General features: G+C 46.3%; 1 long non-coding RNA gene across 3 annotated transcripts; it reads left to right on the top strand.

The window, feature by feature from the left end:
- Window positions 1–5,235: 5,235 nt before the first annotated feature.
- Window positions 5,236–17,891, top strand: LOC127697437 (uncharacterized). Of its 3 annotated transcripts, XR_007980465.1 has the most exons (3): window positions 5,236–5,839; window positions 8,659–8,762; window positions 9,212–17,891. It is a non-coding gene; the product is annotated as an uncharacterized LOC127697437 (long non-coding RNA). The 3 variants fall into 3 exon arrangements; XR_007980467.1 differs by having other exon boundaries at window positions 5,236–5,720; window positions 8,659–17,891; XR_007980466.1 differs by having other exon boundaries at window positions 5,236–5,493; window positions 8,659–17,891.
- The last annotated feature ends 1,048 nt before the right edge of the window (window positions 17,892–18,939 follow it).

The raw sequence follows: 18,939 nt of genomic DNA on the forward strand, positions 1-18,939 counted from the left end.
GTTTCTTTTTAAAATAAACCACTTTTTGGGTGTAGCTCCCCCAAAGTCACCTGTGTGTGATACAAAGGTATTATGGGTGCTAAGAACAAAGGGTGGGCCCCAAATGGATCCCCTCATACAACAGGGAGTGGGGGAACAAAGGATTGGGGGGGGAGTCTGTTCAAGTGCCTGGGAGAAAGATGGCTTCTTGGATTCTAAATTTAAAATTCTAGAGCACTTGGTGGGTGGTGATGCTGTGCCTAGCTCGGCTGAGAACCAGCCTTCCTGCCTCGGGCTGTGTGTGTGCAGGTCATGGATCAAGCAGAATCTGTCTCTGTAGTAGAATTTCCCCACTGTTCTCAAAGAGGACAGAAAATGCCTTCTGTACCCAGGTTGAAGGGAAAGGAATGCTGGGATGGAGCTTCACGAGGGACTGGTTTTCAAGAACGCTCTGGGTGGAAATGACAACCTGTCAGACAGGTGTGGAGTGCCCAACCTGGAGTGAGGTTCAGGACCAGGAACCTGCCACGGGTCTGTGTGATGTGCACAGACAGGTGTTGTGGAAATGTGTGTTAGCTGTAGCCCTGTAGCTTCCTGCTTTCGAGGGCAGTTCACTCTGCCCTCCAGACTGGGCCTCTGCTACCAACTCAAGAGACATGTGGGAGAGTGGGAGGCTGGGGAGTGGGGTTGCAAGGAAGGCTCTGAAGATGGAAATGCAGGAGAGAGGCTTCAGTGCAGTTTCTTATAAATAGAAAACCCAGTCTGGGCATATAGTTCATTTGATAAAATGTTTGCCTCAAAAGCGTAAAGACCTGAGTTCTTATCCCCAGCACCTGTGGGGAAAGCTGACATGGTGGTTTGGGCCTGTCATCCCAGGGCTGCGGAGGCAGAGACATGTGGATCCCTGAGGCTCTGTTATCAGTTAGCCGGGGAGAGGTTAGAGGAACCCGAGAATGAACACCAAGGGTTGTCCTCCATGTATGTATGTATGCATGACTCAGCACACAGCCCTGAATCTATACATGAACACATGGGCATTCACAGGGTGTGGTGGAGGGAGCTTTGCTGATGCTCTGGAAGCCAGGCATAGCTCCTGTGGTTAAGCCAGGCATAGCTCCTGTGGTTAAGCCAGGCATAGCTCCTGTGGTTAAGCCAGGCATAGCTCCTGTGGCTAAGCCAGGCATAGCTCCTGTGGTTAAGCCAGGCATAGCTCCTGTGGCTAAGCTGGCCCCTGAATCCTTAGACAGGACCCTAAAAGTCAAATATTTACCCAGGCATAATGACTCACTTGAGGGAGGAAAGATCACTAGGACTTTAAGGCCAACCTCAGCTACATGGTAAGAGGCTAGACTAAGCTACATAAGGAAAAAAAAACTCAAAATATACAAATGAAAAGAAACAAAGGGAGGAAGGAAAAAAAAGAATCCAGTATTTACGTGGAAAAAAGCAATATGTTTGGGGGCTGGTGAGGGGGCTGATTACAGTGTCTGCTACACACACACACACACACACACACACACACATGAGAGGACCCCAATCTGGAGTCCAGGCCAGCACACCAAAAGCCAAGTGCAATGGTGCAGGCTGTCACCCTGGCACCTGGTGGGCTGAGGCAGACGGACCCCCTGGCCTGGCTGGCCAACTGGTCGAGCTGAAAGATGAGCTCCAGGCCAGTGGAAAGCCAGTCTCAAAACTAAGGTGGGAAGCAATAGAAGCTACATCCAACATTGATCTCTGGCCCCGTGAGAACATGTGTGAGAGAGCACGCCCACCTGCACAGCCAACACTCCTCCCCACATACACATACATGCAAAGAAAACAGCAAAATAAAAGCCATATTTAATCTCTTTTAAACCCAAAACACACCACTAAACCAGGTAAGAAGCTGGAGATGACATTGGAGGGCACAAAACAAGATTTTTGCAATGATTCTCTTACACCGGAATCTTACATATGCAAAGGAACAAAGAAAACTTTTAAATGGTAAGGTGAAAACTCAATCCCAGAGAGCTGTGGCCATAAATCTAGGAGCACCCAGTTCCTGAACCTATAGGAGAGGGGAGAAAACCACCGCCACCCTGGATAATCCCAGAAGAAACTCGCTGGCAAGATTAGAACTGAATTTTGGTGTGGCCTTTGGAAGATGTCTTTCTTCCATACAAGGGACCCTGTGCTCCCCGCAGAGGCACCTGCAGCCAGCTTTGCCACCACCCATTGTAGATGAGGCTGCATGGAGAGACAGCGGCAGGGACAAGGAAGAAACTAGATGTGCCCAGGGCACATAAGAACTAAACCCGCCTTCCTAGGTCTCTGGATTAGGGGCGAAAAGGCACAGCAGAGCTGGATCCCATGGTAAGATCCTGGGAAGGGGAAAGCTGACGGAAGATGGATGATGAAGACATCTAACCCCACCTTTCCAAACAGAGCATTCAGTTCTGCCCATTGTCTTCACTCTTCTAGCTGGAAAAGACCTCATACTCCTCCAGTGACCAAGAGGCCCACTCTGTGTGTCATCTGTTCATAGCTAATGAAAGCATCACGGTATTCTAGACATAGAGCCAGGCCCTTAGAGCCAGTAGCCTCCACTGCATGAGCATCTCCTTCAGCTGATGGTGGAGCATGTCTGTCTCTTTGCGTATTTCCTCGCGGCCAGACATCAAGGTACTGTGTGTGTTCACATGGCTGCTTACGGTCCTGGGCCTACTGTGGGCGGCTCACGGGTACAGGAGAGGACAGTCTGCGTGCACCTGTGTCTGAGAATTGTCTATGGTGGAAATGTGTCAGAAGTCTTTATGAGCTTGCTATTTATCCATACAGAGGCAAAGGCTACCACACATCATGCAATAATAACGTGGGTTCAGGAAGAGGCCGAGCCACGGTCCCACAGGCAACACTGCAATGTTCCTCCTGACTCCCAGGGCAGATCTGCTCACCTCTGAGGGCACAGAGTGACAGTGTCTTTTGTGCCACTTCAAGGCTTGGTGCACAAAGCTGCCAGATGTTTGCAGGACAACTTGCTATCGGATGAATGAAGAGGATACAGCGAGGCCGATGGTCTAGACAGACCCAAGGAGTTCATTTCCTCCTGTTCAGTTGAACGGTTGGAGACTTGGGACTTTTCTTTGTTTCTCCATAAGATTTAAGTAAATCAACATTTTTGAATAACTCCTGTACTCCGATAAATACATTGTTGAGATGTGTGCTTGGAATTTGACCCGGGAAGCCATTCTGTGTTAAACTAGGAATGCTTGACCCTGCTTCACAGATAAGGATTCTATTAATAAGGTCCCTGGAAGATTAGTAACTTACCCAGAGTCTAAATGCTGAGTGGTAAGGGTTATGGGCCTAAGACTTTAACTCAGATCACTGATAAAAGTCCACTGGGTTCTTTATGAGAAAGAACGTGTGTGTGTGTGTGTGTGTGTGTGTGTGTGTGTGTGTGTGTATGTGTGTGTATGTGTGTGTGTGTGCATGTGTGTGCCTGTGTGTGTCTCTGTGTGTGCGTATGTGTGTCTGTGCCTGTGTGCATGTGCGTGTGTGTACATGTGTGTGTGCGCGTGCGCGCGTGTGTGTACATGTGTGCCCGCGCGCGCCCGCACGCGCGCGTGTGTGTGTGTGTACATGTGTGCGTGTGTGTGTGCATGTGTGTGTCTGTATGCATGTGTGTGTCTGTGTGTGTATGCATGTACGTGTGTGTGTGTGTGTGTGTGTTTGCATGTATGTGTGTGTGTCTGTGTGTGTGTGCGCACACCAGTGTTGCTGAACATTACCCCAGTGCCTCATGTAAGCAAAGCAGATGTTCTACCATCAGCTGGAACTCCTGACCTTTTGATAGAACCAAATGCCATCTTAAAAAATAAGGTTTGAGATAATGAAAGAAAAAAATCTTTGATTGCTCTAAGTCATAGTATCTGTAAGCCTTAGATTCCTATGTGTGACAAAAGTAAAACTGAAAGACATCAGTTGGGAAAAACATTCTACAAATGTGTAGTGTGTAGTCCAGGAACTCATAAGATGAGAGAGCAGAAGTGGAGCCATGGTGCCAGCACTCATCTCTGTGTAGGAGGCCGGGGAGGCTCACTCGGCCGGATCCTGGGAGACTGTGTGCATGCAGCAGTAGGCTGGCTTTCGAAGGTGGATGAGTGAGTTCTCAGGGCATGAAGCTGTGGTGGGCTTCTGACTGTTCATACGGAAATGTGGCTCTCCAGGGGGAATAAAACACTTTTAAAAAGGACCCTGTGAGTGCGGTCAAGATTTTTTTTTAAAGATTTATTTATTTTATGTATATGAGTACACCATTGCTGTCTTCAGACACACCAGAAGAGGGCATCAGATCCCATTACAGATGGTTGTGAGCCACCATGTGGTTGCTAGGAATTGAACTCAGGACCTCTGGAAGAGCAGTCAGTGCTCTTAATCGCTGAGCCATCTCTCCAGCCCCACTTTCAAGATTCTTTTTTGGTGCACAAACATAGCAAAATTCCTTCCCATTTTCTGGAAGGAAGGAAGAGTCTAACTTAACTACAATTAATGGAAAGTCTTCACATTTGAGAGGGGTTAAGGCACAACAGGAATATGCTTTAGATGTCTCAAAGTTCCACTAACCCAGGGAAACTGAATCCCTCAGAGTCCGTAACCACCATCTCGGTTGTTCTACAGGGAGTGAGAACTCAGGGGTGGCTGTGGATGGAGGCATCGCTCTCAGCATGGCTGGAGTCGAATTCTGTGATTTAGACAAAGACATGTTTTCCGAGGCTATCCTGGAAAGACACGTCTCCTACCCCCAGGTCACCTGATGAGCAGGTGCTTTGGAAGAGAGAAGGTGCATGATCCTCCTCAAAGCATCTAACTCTTTGGGGTGTAATGATTTTTCTAGTTGCTTCTCATCAGGGGATGCTCAGACACTTAAGAGGTAAGAGCCATGGATGTGTTTGGATGAGAATGTCAGGGACTGAAGTGAAGAAGAAAAGGTGTTGCCTCTTCTAGCAGAGAACTGTTTGTGTTCACAGAATCTGTGCGTCAGGGGGAGCCTGGAGGCATTCTACCCTAGACAGCATCTCCAGTAGCTCCCAAGAAGTCGCCCCTGATGCTCTTGTCAATCCACTCCTCTCCCTGGGGTGTGGCTGCAGAAATGGCTAAAGTGAGACCAGTAAAAGCTCTGGCCTCTCCCTCGATTGCTCTGTTTTGTTCCCAGGGGGTTTTGAATATGCTATGCATGGGTACAGTGACTTTCTTGGTGTTTCCTGAGCTCTTTGAGTCTGTGGTATGATGTGACCCTCCGTTATGCACGTGCTGTGCCTTTTACTATGGTCCGCACATCTTGCACACTCTCTGCTTTGCCTTGCCATTTAGTCCTCTTTGTTCTTCACTGCATGATCTTCCTGTTGGTATTCCAGCACTGGGAGATCCTTTCTTCAGCTGTGTCCAGGTTCCCAATGAACCCATCACAGGTAGTCTCCTGTCTCTGCCACAGTTTTCTTCTTGACTCTTCCTAGGATTTCTGCCTCTCCACAGGTTGGTGTCTACTTTTGCATGCTCTCTGCTCTATTGGAGTCTTTGGTAGATGATCAATACTTCTTTAAAATTCCCATTCTGATCATTCCAGCATTTCCCCATACCGGGTTCTGTCTTTCAAACTCTTTTTAAAAGCTTTTTAGCATGCCTTGTACTGTTGCCGTCTTGGTAGACCATGATGTACTGGGTAAGGGAAATACTGGCACCGGGCCTTTCGTCTCATGCAGGTAGGTACAGGGAGGAGGGGGCAGCCTGTACTTCCAGGGTTGGGTCTTTCAGTGCTGGTGCCTCTGCACTGCACTCACAAGCCTCTCAGTGCCTCCCTCCCCACAGATCTTCCTGGTCGGTAAGCTGTGATTTTCTTTCTTACTTTCTTTCTTTCTTTCTTTCTTTTTTTTTTTTTTTTTTTTTTTTTTTTTTTTTTTTGGTTTTTTGGATTTGGTTTTTTCGAGACAGGGTTTCTCTGTATAGCCCTGGCTGTCCTGGAACTCACTCTGTAGACCAGGCTGGCCTCGAACTCAGAAATCTGCCTGCTTCTGCCTCCCAGAGTGCTGGGATTACAGGCATGCACCACCATCGCCCAGCTAAACTGTGATTTTCTGTATCTACTTATCTGTCTCTTCAATTTTAGGGACACCAGTTTCTCTGACCTGTGTCAGAATGCCCAGAGTGGCCGCCACGTTTCCTGTGAGATCAGTTAAACACTGATAAAGCGCTAGCAGTTTAGACTTTAGTTGGAGTTTCTCCTGAGGGACGGCCCATTAAGAACAGAATACTCTGGCATATTTCAAAATGTTTTCTCTCTCCTCCTCTGGAAGCCTGAGGGTTTTCCCCCTTTCTGATGTGTAGTGTGGGAATCTCATTGAGATCCTTCCTAGAGTCTAATCTCACAGAAACAGGGGGCCTCTGATGCCTGAGTCCCCCTTGAGTGTTTGACCCTCCCACACCCATCACACTCTTTCCTCAGATCTTTCCTCAGTGGCACTGTGTCCTGAAGACAATTCTGTGGATGAATGGCTGCCTGGTGGATAAGCTGAGATTCCCCGTGTCTGCCTGCCATTCTCCAGTTTTAGAGACAGTCATTTTCTCAGTGACCTCAAGTCTCTTACAATGTTAAGAACTGTATTTTCAGTTTGTTAGACTATTAACTTGCCAAGGCCACTCTTATAGGCAGGCCCAAAGTCTCCCTTGCAGAGTCTAATAAGCCCATGGCCACATTATAAGTTGCTTTCTGTAAAGACCTAGATAGCAAGAAACTGAGAGGGGCCTCCAACCAATGGCTTCTGAGGACTGAGGCTCTTATTCCAACTTATTCCAACCTTATTGTAAAACTCAGAGAGGGAGTGTCATAGTTAGAGTTTCTATTACTGCGGTGACACACCGTGACCAAACAGCAAACTGGAGAGGAAAGAGTTTATTCTGCTTACACTTCCACATCACAGTTCATCATCAAAGGAAGTCAGGGTGGGAACTCAAACAGGACAGGAATCTGGCAGCAGGAGCTGATGCAGAGGCTGTGGAGGGATGCTGCTTACACACTTGCTCCTCGTGGCTTTCTCAGCCTGCTTTCTTATAGAACCCAGGACCACCAGTCCAGGGATGGCACCACCCACAGTGGGCTGGGTCCTCCCACATCAATCACAAGTTAAGAAAATGCCTTGCAGGGTTGCCCACAGTCCAGTCTTACGGAGGCACTTTCTTAACTGAGGTTCCCTCCTCTCAGATGACTCGAGCTTGTGTCAAGTTGACATAAAACTAGACAGGACAGGGATCAAGCCACGGGGACTTGATCACTGTCTGGTGAGAAGTACAAGTCATGACTTGGGACTCAAGAACTGGACATTGGTGACAAATGGTGACAGTGCCTGGGGACTGAGCTTTCAATCCATTGGCTCTGAGGCTCTCTCCGGGTAGTGTCGGGATGGAATTGAGTCAAATGATAGCCAACATCTGCTGAAGACTTGCTTGACATGATGGGACCTTCCATCTCCATTCAAGAGTACATTGAGCAGTGAGAAATACCAGGGTGTTTTTAGGTACTTTGCTTGATAGGGCCCTAAGGGAAAGTTATTTGCACTTTATAAATGAAAAATTAAAGCCACTTTAAAAACAGGGTACTTAGCTCAGATTTTTTGCCACACATTCCCTTATGACATCAAGTGACTCTATCTGATGCCCGAATCCCCCCTGCAGTGTTTGACTCTTCTGACTTGGTCCCAGGACCCTCCTCATTCATCAAACCAGCAGCTCTCTCCATGGTGGCATTCAAGGGGGATCCTGAGGCAGGTGGTTCCTCCAGAGGAGCGAGACTCCAGTTCGCCCCACGTTTTCATAGTCCTCGCTCCCACGACGGCACAGGAACCACACCCATCTTTTTGCTCACATATCTTCCTGTCCATGCTAGTCACCTGAGATTTTCCTCCAAGGAACTGAAGAATTACCCTGGCCCAGATGAAAACACAGTGTAATCCAAAGGCCCCAATTCTCACATTTAGAATATTCTTTCCTCTACCCGGGGGATGGATTTTGCAATCTCCCTAATTACCTGGCCCTCTCTCTTTCATTGCAGTTTCAAGAGTTCTTATAATCAAAATTGCCCGAAAAGAGCAACAGCACTTATGTAATTAGCATAACAATGTTGGTCGGGATAAATGTGCTTCCCACAAACAGAGCAAGAACAGAGGGGACCATTTCTCATTAATGGAAAGAGGTCGGGTGATGTAGATTGTATGCAGAAATGCTAGTTTGGTCAAAAGTAATCTGCTCTGATTAAAATAGAAATGGAGAAGCTGAGTTGTAACAGCTGCTGAGCTGGCCGCTGTTCCTAGGAGACGAGGGGGGAGGGGCGCAGCTGGTGATGTGCTGGTGTCCAGGAGCCCAGCACAAGGAGATGTTCAGTAGAGTACTCTTCTGGCCCCCGTCAAGCCGTTCACTAGTCAAATGAATATTCTAGTTAAGCTCAGCAGATGTCTCGGCGTTTCCGCATCTCCCCTGCAATCCTTTTCAATGTGTCCCTGAACAAATGAGCCCATGGCCCCACCCCTTCGTGTGTACAGCTGCTCTGTAGAGACTAATTGAACGCAAGAATGTGCTTCTTCAAAAGATCACTTGCAACCAGAAAATACTAATTTCTCATTTGGCTTAATTGCTATTTTCCTGTACAAGGTAAACAGGTGATGTCTACCCTCCATCTCCAGCGCTCCCGCTCTGTGGGAGATGTGGAAATGTGCATCTTTACAGTGGAGGCAGAAGGAAGAGAGGCGCTGACAGTAAGTGGCCTGCAAGGCATCTGTCTTCATGTGTCTGAGTGTCACAAGGGATCATGGGTTAGAGTCATATGAGAGGGTTGACTCTGAAAAGCACGGGTGTTTCAGAAGTTCTAAAGCAGCAGGGACAAGAAGAGAGAACAAAGGTCAACACAGTGCTTCTAATTACACCTCAGCACTAGCTTCAGAAGATGTTGGCTCTGAGATTCCAACTTACTGTTTAGACAGATTCTGGCAGTCTCTGTGGCTTGGCACCTGTAAATTAAGACAAAATGCCAGTCCCTATGAAAAGGGAGCACTTCCCCTGCTACGTTAGTATCCTGTGCTAATCAACACACAAGCCTACTGCTTGGAGACCTCGGCAGCTAAACCTACATTACTAAGCAACATCCCACTGTCGTCGACTTCCTTTTGTTGGTTGTTTGTTTCATTTTGGTTTCTTTTGGAGACAGGCTTATGTCTTATGTAACCCAAGACTGACTTCAAGTTCCCAGTCCTCCTGTCTCAGCCCTCAGGGCTGAGTTTAGAGGAACCAACACCACAGTCTTCCCCCTCTCTCATTGTGAAGCCTCCGATGACCTCTTCTCCCCTGCTTACCACATGGACGGAAATCTTACCAAGCCGCATATGGGTATGAGATGAGCAGAGAGAAAGTAAAACCCACGTGAAGTTCCCGGAGCAATGGCCTGGCTCACGGGGCCTTGCCTGCGGACACACCACACTCTTGTTTTCTTGGTGGTGTGCAGCAGTTTCCTCTCTACCCTCACTTCAAACACCTGCTTTTTAAATTTCATTCATAATGTGACCTGAAGTCCCCCACCTCCCTCTGCAGCCTCCTGCAGATAATAGGAGAAAGATGCATCATGGGGTGTGAGATGACACTGAAAATTCTGTTTACCCACAATTCCTCTTCCTCTCTCCCATTCAAAGCTGGAGCATTTACCCACACCGAGCCCAAGTCTAAATGCTCAGTTCCTGATGGTTTTCTTTTAAATAAATCATACTTGGTGAGATGTGCAGTTCTAGGAGAAAAAAACAAAAAGAAGGAAAGAACTCCAAGTAACAGGGGAGACACGTTATATAGATTTCCTAGCATCCGACAATTGTGCTGATGAGGGCAAGATAGAGCTGCCCGTGCAAGATTGACAATGGGGGGAGGGCAGTGCCTGGACGTAACCCAACGTCCCCCAGAGGAAAGATGGTCCATTAGCATGCATTGCCCCTGAGCAGGAACGCTGAAGCCAGTGTCAGTCAGCAAAGGGGTATTTCTTCTTCCTTGTGCAAACAACTGTTTCCTGACCAAGGACTCCGAGGGTGGAACATGTTTTCTCTTTGGTTAGAAAAACAAACACAAACTTCCCCTCCGTGGTGCATCACAGACTCCTTTATCTGCTTTGCTACAGGGAGAGAGAAACTGCCAATTCACTCACGTCCTTGGCGGTCTGTCGCACATCCCTTCCTGGCTCCGTTTCTTGGATACCCAGCTGGCACCCCCTGGCCCTGGCGTGGATCCCACACTTACCCTCTCTTTCACAGTATGGAATTTTAAATGCAGCTGAGCCCCACTAGGACTTACTCTCTATCTCAGGGGGGAATTAGCTTTGAATGCAATCCAGGCGCTCACATTCCCAAATCCTGGGAGTCTGCTCTTCCCAAACGCCTGATGGAACATTTTGTTGCGGCTTGCAGGGAGTCAGCCAGCCTTGTTTGTTCTTTTCTTTAGAGAATGCTGTCTTCAGGCCTAGGAGTGGAAAGGGCGTTGTGCTCAGGAAGGCTGGGCTTCTCCCCCACCTCTCCCTGTCTCTACCAGAAGTTCTATTGCACCGTGTGGATGGGATATTGAGCTCTGGGGGAAAATCTGCTAGCCAGGCTGCTTGGATATTCGAAATGTCACCTCTACATTTTGAAATTTTGGACCAGACTGGCTTCTTTACTTAATGCTAGAGGGGTAAACAGAGTGTGTTCTCAAGGGAGAAAGCAGAAGCAGAGAAGCCAGCAGGGCACAGCTGACAGGGGGCCAGGCTCTTTGTCACAGAGAACTAAGACCACTGTTGTTGGATCCGGAGATAAACAGCCAACTGAAATTCCCTTGGTTTGATGCCAGCAGCCAGCAGGGGTGGATGGACACACACACACACCCTAACACAGAAGAAGTGTGAATTTTGTTCACTTAGATCTCTAGGACCAAGTAGAAGAGATTCAAACCGTTACTAAGTATCAAGATCAGGCACCAGCCTTGGTGCTTTACCTTATTCACCTTACTTCTTGAGACAACTTAGAAAGTTTAGTGCTCTGACCTCTGTTTGTGCTCGGATTTCTGTTTACATTCACAGCTCTGCCATTCTGACTCACTTGTCTCTTCTGACCAGCCTTTCTAGAGGCCCCTGTCCTTTACCCAAACCAGCCATCTTGATTTTTATCTTTATCATCCTTACAGTCTAGATGAGTTTCTTACTCCAGTTTAACAGTCTTTTCAACTGTGCTTTGTTTAGAATCTATCAAATCCAGAGGACATATTTTCTTTTCTGTCATCTCCGCCTTTATATCCACCTGCACTTGCATTATACCATAAGTGGTATGGTATATTGGTGGCTTGCCTCTATTTACTTTTGCAACTGGGCATAAAAACTCATTTATAAATAAAAATTCTTAGAAAGAGCTGTTTAAAACTGCACAGGGACTGCAGAGAGAGGGAGAATCAGCCTCTCCCGGGGATAATCCCCTTATTGGTTATCCAATGCAAAGTCATCAGTCCTGAAGCCATATACACACAAACAGCAAAAATTAACTCAGCGGGTTATAGTTGTATATTTGTGTATACATATCCGTGTGCACACATGCATGTGTGTGTAACGACAATTGGGAGAGAAGAGGCTATCAATTTGAGTGAGGCAGGGGACATGATGGAAGTTGGAGAGAGGAGAATGGGGAAAGGCCGGAGGCGGAGCAGGAAGGCAGAAACGGATGGAATTACATATTTAATTCGAATATATGTATAAAAAAAATTTAAATTGACAAAAATACAACATGGTGTATGACAAACATACAAGATGGTGACAGCAGTTCACCATCTCCCATGAGAGGACTTCCCCAGCCCTTATTTTCCCTTATTTTTACATATGTTAGGCTTTAGTACATGCATGTATTACATACTGAACATATCCCCTCTGTGCCACCTGCCCTCCCCTTTCTCACCCACACACATCCTTTTAATTCCCGTTGTTCTTCTGGGAAGTTTTACTTCTACTTTCATAGAGGATTTTTCTATGTAGACGAAACATGACACTTGCCTGCCAGACACTGGACTTCTGCTTGGCCCCATCAATGCCCGCATCTGGTTTTGTGCCAGTGCCAGGATGTTCCTGTCACTTTGGCTCAGTGATATACTGTGACAGCAGGTGTGCTGATAGCTAGTGTTTTTTTTTTTTAATATTTATTTATTTATTATATGTAAGTACACTGTAGCTGTCTTCAGACGCCAGAAGAGGGTGTCAGATCTCTTTACAGATGGTTGTGAGCCACCATGTGGATGCTGGGATTTGAACTCATGACCTTTGGAAGAGCAGTCGGTGCTCTTACCAGCTGAGCCATCTCTCCAGCCCGATAGATAGTGTTTTTACTAGGATTGTTGTGGCTCTCCAGAGTATTTTGTGTGTTTTGATATTCATTTTAAGGCTTCCATCCTATTTATGTAAAGAATAGAATTCAAATTTAATTGGTATCATAGTTTTTCTTTTTTTTCTTTTTTTTTAACTTTTCTTTTTTTTTTTTTCTGAGACAGGGTTTCTCTGTGTAGTTCTGGCTGTCCTGGAACTCACTTTGTAGACCAGGCTGGCCTCAGAAATCCACCTGCCTCTGCCTCCCAAGTGCTGGGATTACTGGCGTACACCACCACGCCCGGCACGGTATCATAGTTTTTCAATCTGTAGATTACTTTTGATAGGATAGCCATCTTCGCTATTTTCCATCTATGTTCCAATCCATGGGCATTGGACATCTGTCCACCTTCTAGTGTCTTCCTCGATTTTCCGAGCATTTTAAAGGTTCCTGCAGAGATTGATCATTTACTTCATTGGTTACCTTTATTCTAGGGTGACATACGTCCTCTTACAGAGTGTCAGTTCTTCATGATTCATTGAGGGTTGTGAATATAAGCATTTTCAAGCCTTGAACATTTCCCATAATTTTGTTTCTTTCTCAGAAAAACTCACATTCGGTTATCTGCAGGGTCTCACTCCGCGCACACCATACTGGCCTCAAACTCACAGCAGCATAAGTGCCTCAGCCTCCTAAGTGCAGGGATTCCTGGCTTGTGCCACCGCGTCCAGCTTCCCACTGGGTATCTTTATTGCTGTAAGATCTCTTCATGGATTTTAGCTGTGGCTTGCAAGGTCATTGTACACAGACAGTTTCCCCCTCCTTTCTTTCTCCCTGTGAGTTCATCTCCCTTTGGGCTTGTTGTTGAGTCCTTCTTTAGGTACTGAATTCTACTTTAAGTAGTGGCTGGCCACAGACTTTGCAGTCTCTTTCCACCAGCCATGGACACCCTGCCCTGCCTGGCCTTTGGATGCAGGCTCAGTATACATGCTTGGTGCTGTGCTCTGGCTCCCAGCCTCGTGTGCAACTCTCTCTCTCTCTCTCTAATAGTTTGTTTCTACTGAATTATTAATTATGTGGAACTGTGAGTTTGCAGAGACCAGACCTACCCTCTTGTGCTTGTGAACTGCCTGAAATAGGTGCTCGGAAGCATCAATCTTAGCTGGAAGAGCAGGAATCACTCTTAACTGCTGAGCCAAGTCTCTGGCTCATGTGATCTTTTGACTCTAGCTGTAGAAGCTGCACCCTCTCAGAGGCAGCAGCCCAGGTCAGTCTCTACTTATCACTTCTCATTGTGATTCACTTCCTAGGAATCACAAAGGAGCAGCTATGGCTAAGCTCAGAGTAATTAACCTGGAGAGGCAGTGAGTTCAGACATCATGGGCAAGTTTCAGGGAAGGAGCTTCAGCTACTGAAATGGAAGGAAACCCATCCTAGGAGAATCAGGCTGAGAGTCCTTAACTTCCCAGGTCTTCTCTTTCTCCTCCTTTCCTGGTCCTTTCCCTGAGATCCCATTCCCTGTTGGTGATTATCATTAGGGACCCGCCATTCTGACCTACCACTTTCCTACAGTCTGCCTTCTTCAAAGTAAAACAGACTTGTAACCTTCTACACTCTCATCCTCCCTTTCAAGGTCATCTGGGTTCATAGACATGTACAGGGAAGCGGTCAGCTATTTCTTTTCTTTCTTTCTTTTTCTTTTTCTAAAAGATTTTATTTATTTCATGTATCTGAGTACACAGTCACTGTCTTCACACATATCAGAAGAGGGCATCAGATCTCCACTACAGATGGTTGTGAGCCACCGTGTGGTTGCTGGGAACTGAACTCAGGACCTCTAGAAGAGCAGTCAGTGCTCTTAATCGCTGAGCCAGCTCTCCAGCCAGGTCAGCTATTTCTCAACACATCCATCAAGCCCTTACTATGTGGCCCTGCTTCGTGGGTCACAGTGAGTGGACACAAGTGGCCACAGCTGGGCCACTCTAGATCATAGCTGTCTCCAGTCATGAGACTAAGGGATGACCCTACCATCGCTCCTTGGAACTTGCGACCTTGGGACACGAGCACAGTGCCCAGGAGACTAGCAGCTTGGAGATATCACGATAGCACGCTCCTGGTCCTGTTGAAGCAAATGGCTTATAGGAGACATTATAGGCTGGATCAGTCCTGCCAAAGCAGAACGAGAGGGAGCTGTGGCAGCTGTAGGGCATTTCTAGTCCTTGTAGGCTGCAGCCGGTTCACCCCAGCCTAGTAACCCTGTGAAGGAATCACTGTTACACCTCTTTTCGTATTTTCATTTTTCAAAAGAAAGTTCCCTTTTTTTTGATATTAAGAATGCTGTTCATTTAAACAGTTCAAAACAACATCGAGGGACTGGGGAGATGGCTCAGTGGTTAAGAACAGGCAATGCTCTTACAGAAGACCTGAGTTTGATTCCTAGTACCCACATACTGGGCAGCTAACAACTGCCAATGATTCTGGTTCCAGAGGATCCTATGTTCAGGCCTTTATGGGTATATGCATGCATACACTCACACTCAGACACATAATAAAATAAAATACTTTTTAAGGAAAATAATGACAATGAAAAGTATAATGTATAAAGGAAAAATTATTGTTACTCTGTCAGCCAGATAGAGACACTGACATGTAATATTTCCCAGGCGTTTTGTTTTGTTTTGTTTTGTAGGACAGGATCAAATTCTATACCACAAGCTATCCTGGAACTCAGTATGCTGTCCTGACTGGCCTCAGACTCCACTTTATGTTAGCCTGAGTGAGCTGCCCCTCCTAGCCTGGGCATTTGTTTTATGTATTAAAAAAATAGATAATTTTATAAGAGAAAAATATATGGAATTCTATAACATGCCATTCTAAAATATGTTTGAAGTATCTTTATAATTACTTTCAAATGTACATTTCAAAAGCAAGTAGTTCATCTTCACGGTATATGGGAATTTCTGTTTCCCAGCGCTCCTTCCCGCATTTATTTGTTCCAAGTTTTTTATTACAACGAGCACAGCACTGAATGTCTGTGTGTTTGTTTTGGTGTGCTATTTTTTTTAAAGTATTTCTCATTTTGTCATGTCTCTAAATTTCCTGTTCCTGCTCCTTTTCCTTCCTTTCTTTCTTCCTTTCTTCCTTCCTTCCTTCCTTCCTCCCTCCTTTTTGCCCCCTCTTTTGCAATGAATCCAGGATTCTCACAGAGCCACAACCCCAGCCCAAATCCCCAAATTCTAACACTAACATCTTATCATTTGAGTTATGGGATTCAACCGGCTTTGGCAACTCCTTCTGGAGCCAAGCTTGGAAGTAAGTTTCTTATGTTCTTTGGATTTGGTGCTTCTGCATTTATACTTCATGAGAGACTTTGTATTAAATTTGGAGACACAGCTGTGGATAAGGTCTGGGGTATGCCCTTTGTGGGGGAAGGGAAGCTGACACCTGCGGAACCCTGACCATGACAGCACTATAAATAGGATTCTGGGGATCAGAATCCACCTTTATGTGGGTTCCAGGGATCAAACTCAGGTCAGCAGGCTTGCCCAGCAAGCACCTTTCCCTGTGGAACTCTCTCATCGGTTCCCAACAGGACTCTTGTTCATTCTTCACTTAACAACAACAGTCCTGTTCGATGTTCTATGTTGTTTCTTCAGAGAAATGAGGAAAAGGAAGATCAGAAAGATGAGTTTCCAGTCCAAGTAAATACAAAACAAGGATAGAAAATGATCTCTCTGATGTCTCTCCGTCATATATAGTTTAAGGAGCGAGTCACAGAAGCACAAGATAAAACCAAGTCACAACCGCTTCAGAAAATCAAAACAAAGGGATGTACTTAGGCCTCTGTGGTGCTCGGCAGAGGCAGAGTTAGAAGTAGTTGGGTCTTTTCTCTGTAGTGGGCAGCTGCTCACCTGTCTGGGTTAAGAGGGTAAAGCCATGGGCAGGGTTGGGGGGGGGAAGAGGGAAAAACCAACCCTAAATGATTCCCCTGTGTACTGCATAAGAAGATCCTGGGGAAACCCAGACATTTGCCAGCTGGGAGCTGGCTTAACATCAGGAGATGATTCCTAAAGAGCTGCTGGGAAGTTAAAACCAGCAGGTGAAGACAGAATTGCTGGATTGAAGCAGCAGCTGGAGAGGAGGCAGAACTTTTTAAGAGCACCTGGAAATACTAACGGTGGGCAGGCTGCCTTAATCTTTCAGTGTCGAACCTTGCAAAAGGAGGAGGTCTAATTGGCTCACCGTTTTGGAGACTGAAGGCAGCAGATATGCTTGGCTTCTCGTAAGGGCTCCCTTGGTTACACCATATCACGGTAGATGTGAGAGCACAACCGAAAATGAGAGATTGCAGGACCAGACAGGACGCCAGGCACAATACAGAGGGGCCAGTCTTGCTACTGCACACCGTGACACTTTTATAAGAACCCTCTCTGTGAGATCCGTGTTAATCTCTTCTGAGTGCAGCACCTCCAGTAACCCAAGAATCTCCCATTAGACTTTACTTCTTAATGTTTCCGGTGCTTGGAGAGCATGTTTCTAATGCATGACCCAACTAGAAAACCTTCAAACACTTTATAAACCATAACAAGTATTCCAGGGATTATGGTATTCAAGATGATGCCCTATATGTCCTTGCACCATGGAAAATTGATATGTTAGAGTATTTCTTAGAGTAAACATAAATCTCACTGAAGGCCAGGCCTAGAGGTACTCGAAAGCACATCACCAGGCAAGGGGGCAGGAGAACTTGGTTAAGTTTGAGCAGATTATGAACCAAAGCTTTAGATATATCTGAGAAAGATCTGCAGAGTTGACCAGACATCACCCTGTGATGTCAGTCCATGGACCTTCATTCAGAGAGTGGTTTCGCTTCCCTCCCATATTAGTCCATTTTCTGTTCCTTTAAATAGATGCCTGGGACTTATTAATTTAATAAATAATTAGATAAAGAAGCTTATTGCCTTCATGATTCTGGTGGCTGGAGGGTCCAAACAACACAGTGCTGGTGTTCTGACATGCGTAGATGCAGCACAACTCAACAGAGGAAAGGAAATTAAAAGTAACGCACTGTAGGCAGATGGTATCAACCACACAGCAAACATAACCTCGTGAACAACATTCTGTTGGCCCGAGAACTAGCCCACTCTTCAAGAGCCACAAATCCTGCCCTAGGACATCCCTCCAGAACCTAACTACCTTCCAATAAGGGTGCCTCTTAAAGACTCCGCTACCTCTGTGATGCTGTCTTCATTGTTGGCTTGACAGACTTTGGAATCACCTAGAAGACATACATGCTGGTAGGAGTGAAGGATCCTCCAGAGATGTTCAGCCAAGGGGATCAAAAAACCCCACCCAACAGTGGACATCATCCTCCTGTAGGAGTAAACTGGGATACCAGTCTTAATATTCCTCCTCTGCTTTCTGACAGTAGACACAATGTGACAAGCTGCCTCCCTCCCTGACCACCATGCCTTTCCTGCCAGGATCTATTTGTATCCTCAAACCATGAGCCAAAATAAACCTTTCCTTCCTTAAGTGGCTATTGTTCTGTATTTTGTCACAGCAATCGAACCAAGTAACTAATGCCGCCTCCTAATACTGCTACACGGTGGTACAAACTTTGTAGCACATACCTTTGCAGAACACAAGCTGGGGCTTGCTGGGAGCTCTCCTGGAACTGACTGAGCTGCCAGGGCGGGTGTCTCCACCCCTCTTTGCCTTGTATTCAGTCCAAATGAGGCTCCCTGTGCGGTGACTGAAGGCTGGAGAGATCATGGCAAAGGTCAGTGAGTTTTCAATTTAAATTCTCTGATGATTAAACAAAATCTTACATTCACTGAAACTTCTCAAACATAAAAGTCTTATCTACCTTGACACTTCTCATAGACAAAACAGGTAAAATTCTAGCTTCTCTGACCTAAGTTGGGGCCAGAGAAGCCGGTCTCCCTTTCCTCTTTGAGGACCTCCTATTAAGTACATAGTTAAACATCCCTGGCACAGCTAGAAGAGCCCTGTTATTTAAAGCCAGAGCACCCAGACTCTAACCCCAGCTCTGCCCCTTTTGAGAAGCCATGTACCATCTAATGTGCTTCTTTTCCTTCTGGGAAGTGAAGATCCTAAATCTTGTCTAGTAAATAAATTATTGTGAACGTGAGGGGCAGCTGTGTGAGGGATGGTAGCACCACAATGCCATTTGAGTGGGAAGTGTCCCTTTCCCCAGCATCTCCACATTTTGTAGCCACATGACATCTCCTCATCCATGGTCTTGGGGACAAAATTGTATGTTTGGCACTCAAACAGCTGATCTACTTGCTTTAATGGTTTGCAAGAAGAAATAAATATTCTATTTTTATGAGATGGGGTCTTCAATAGAGCCTAGGCTGGCCTCAAACTCACTATGCAGTCAAACTCACTATGTAGAGCACGCGTCTGCTTCTACCTTCCAGCGTTAGGACTAATAGCATGAGCCACCACCCTATGCATAGGGCACTTAACACTCTGACTGTTTTTATGCCGTGCTGGGACTCGGAGTCATGACTTTGTGCAAGCAGAGCAAGCACTCTCCAAACTGAGCCCCAGCCCC

Source organism: Apodemus sylvaticus, chromosome 12, assembly GCF_947179515.1.
Source record: "Apodemus sylvaticus chromosome 12, mApoSyl1.1, whole genome shotgun sequence".
NCBI lineage: Eukaryota > Metazoa > Chordata > Mammalia > Rodentia > Muridae > Apodemus > Apodemus sylvaticus.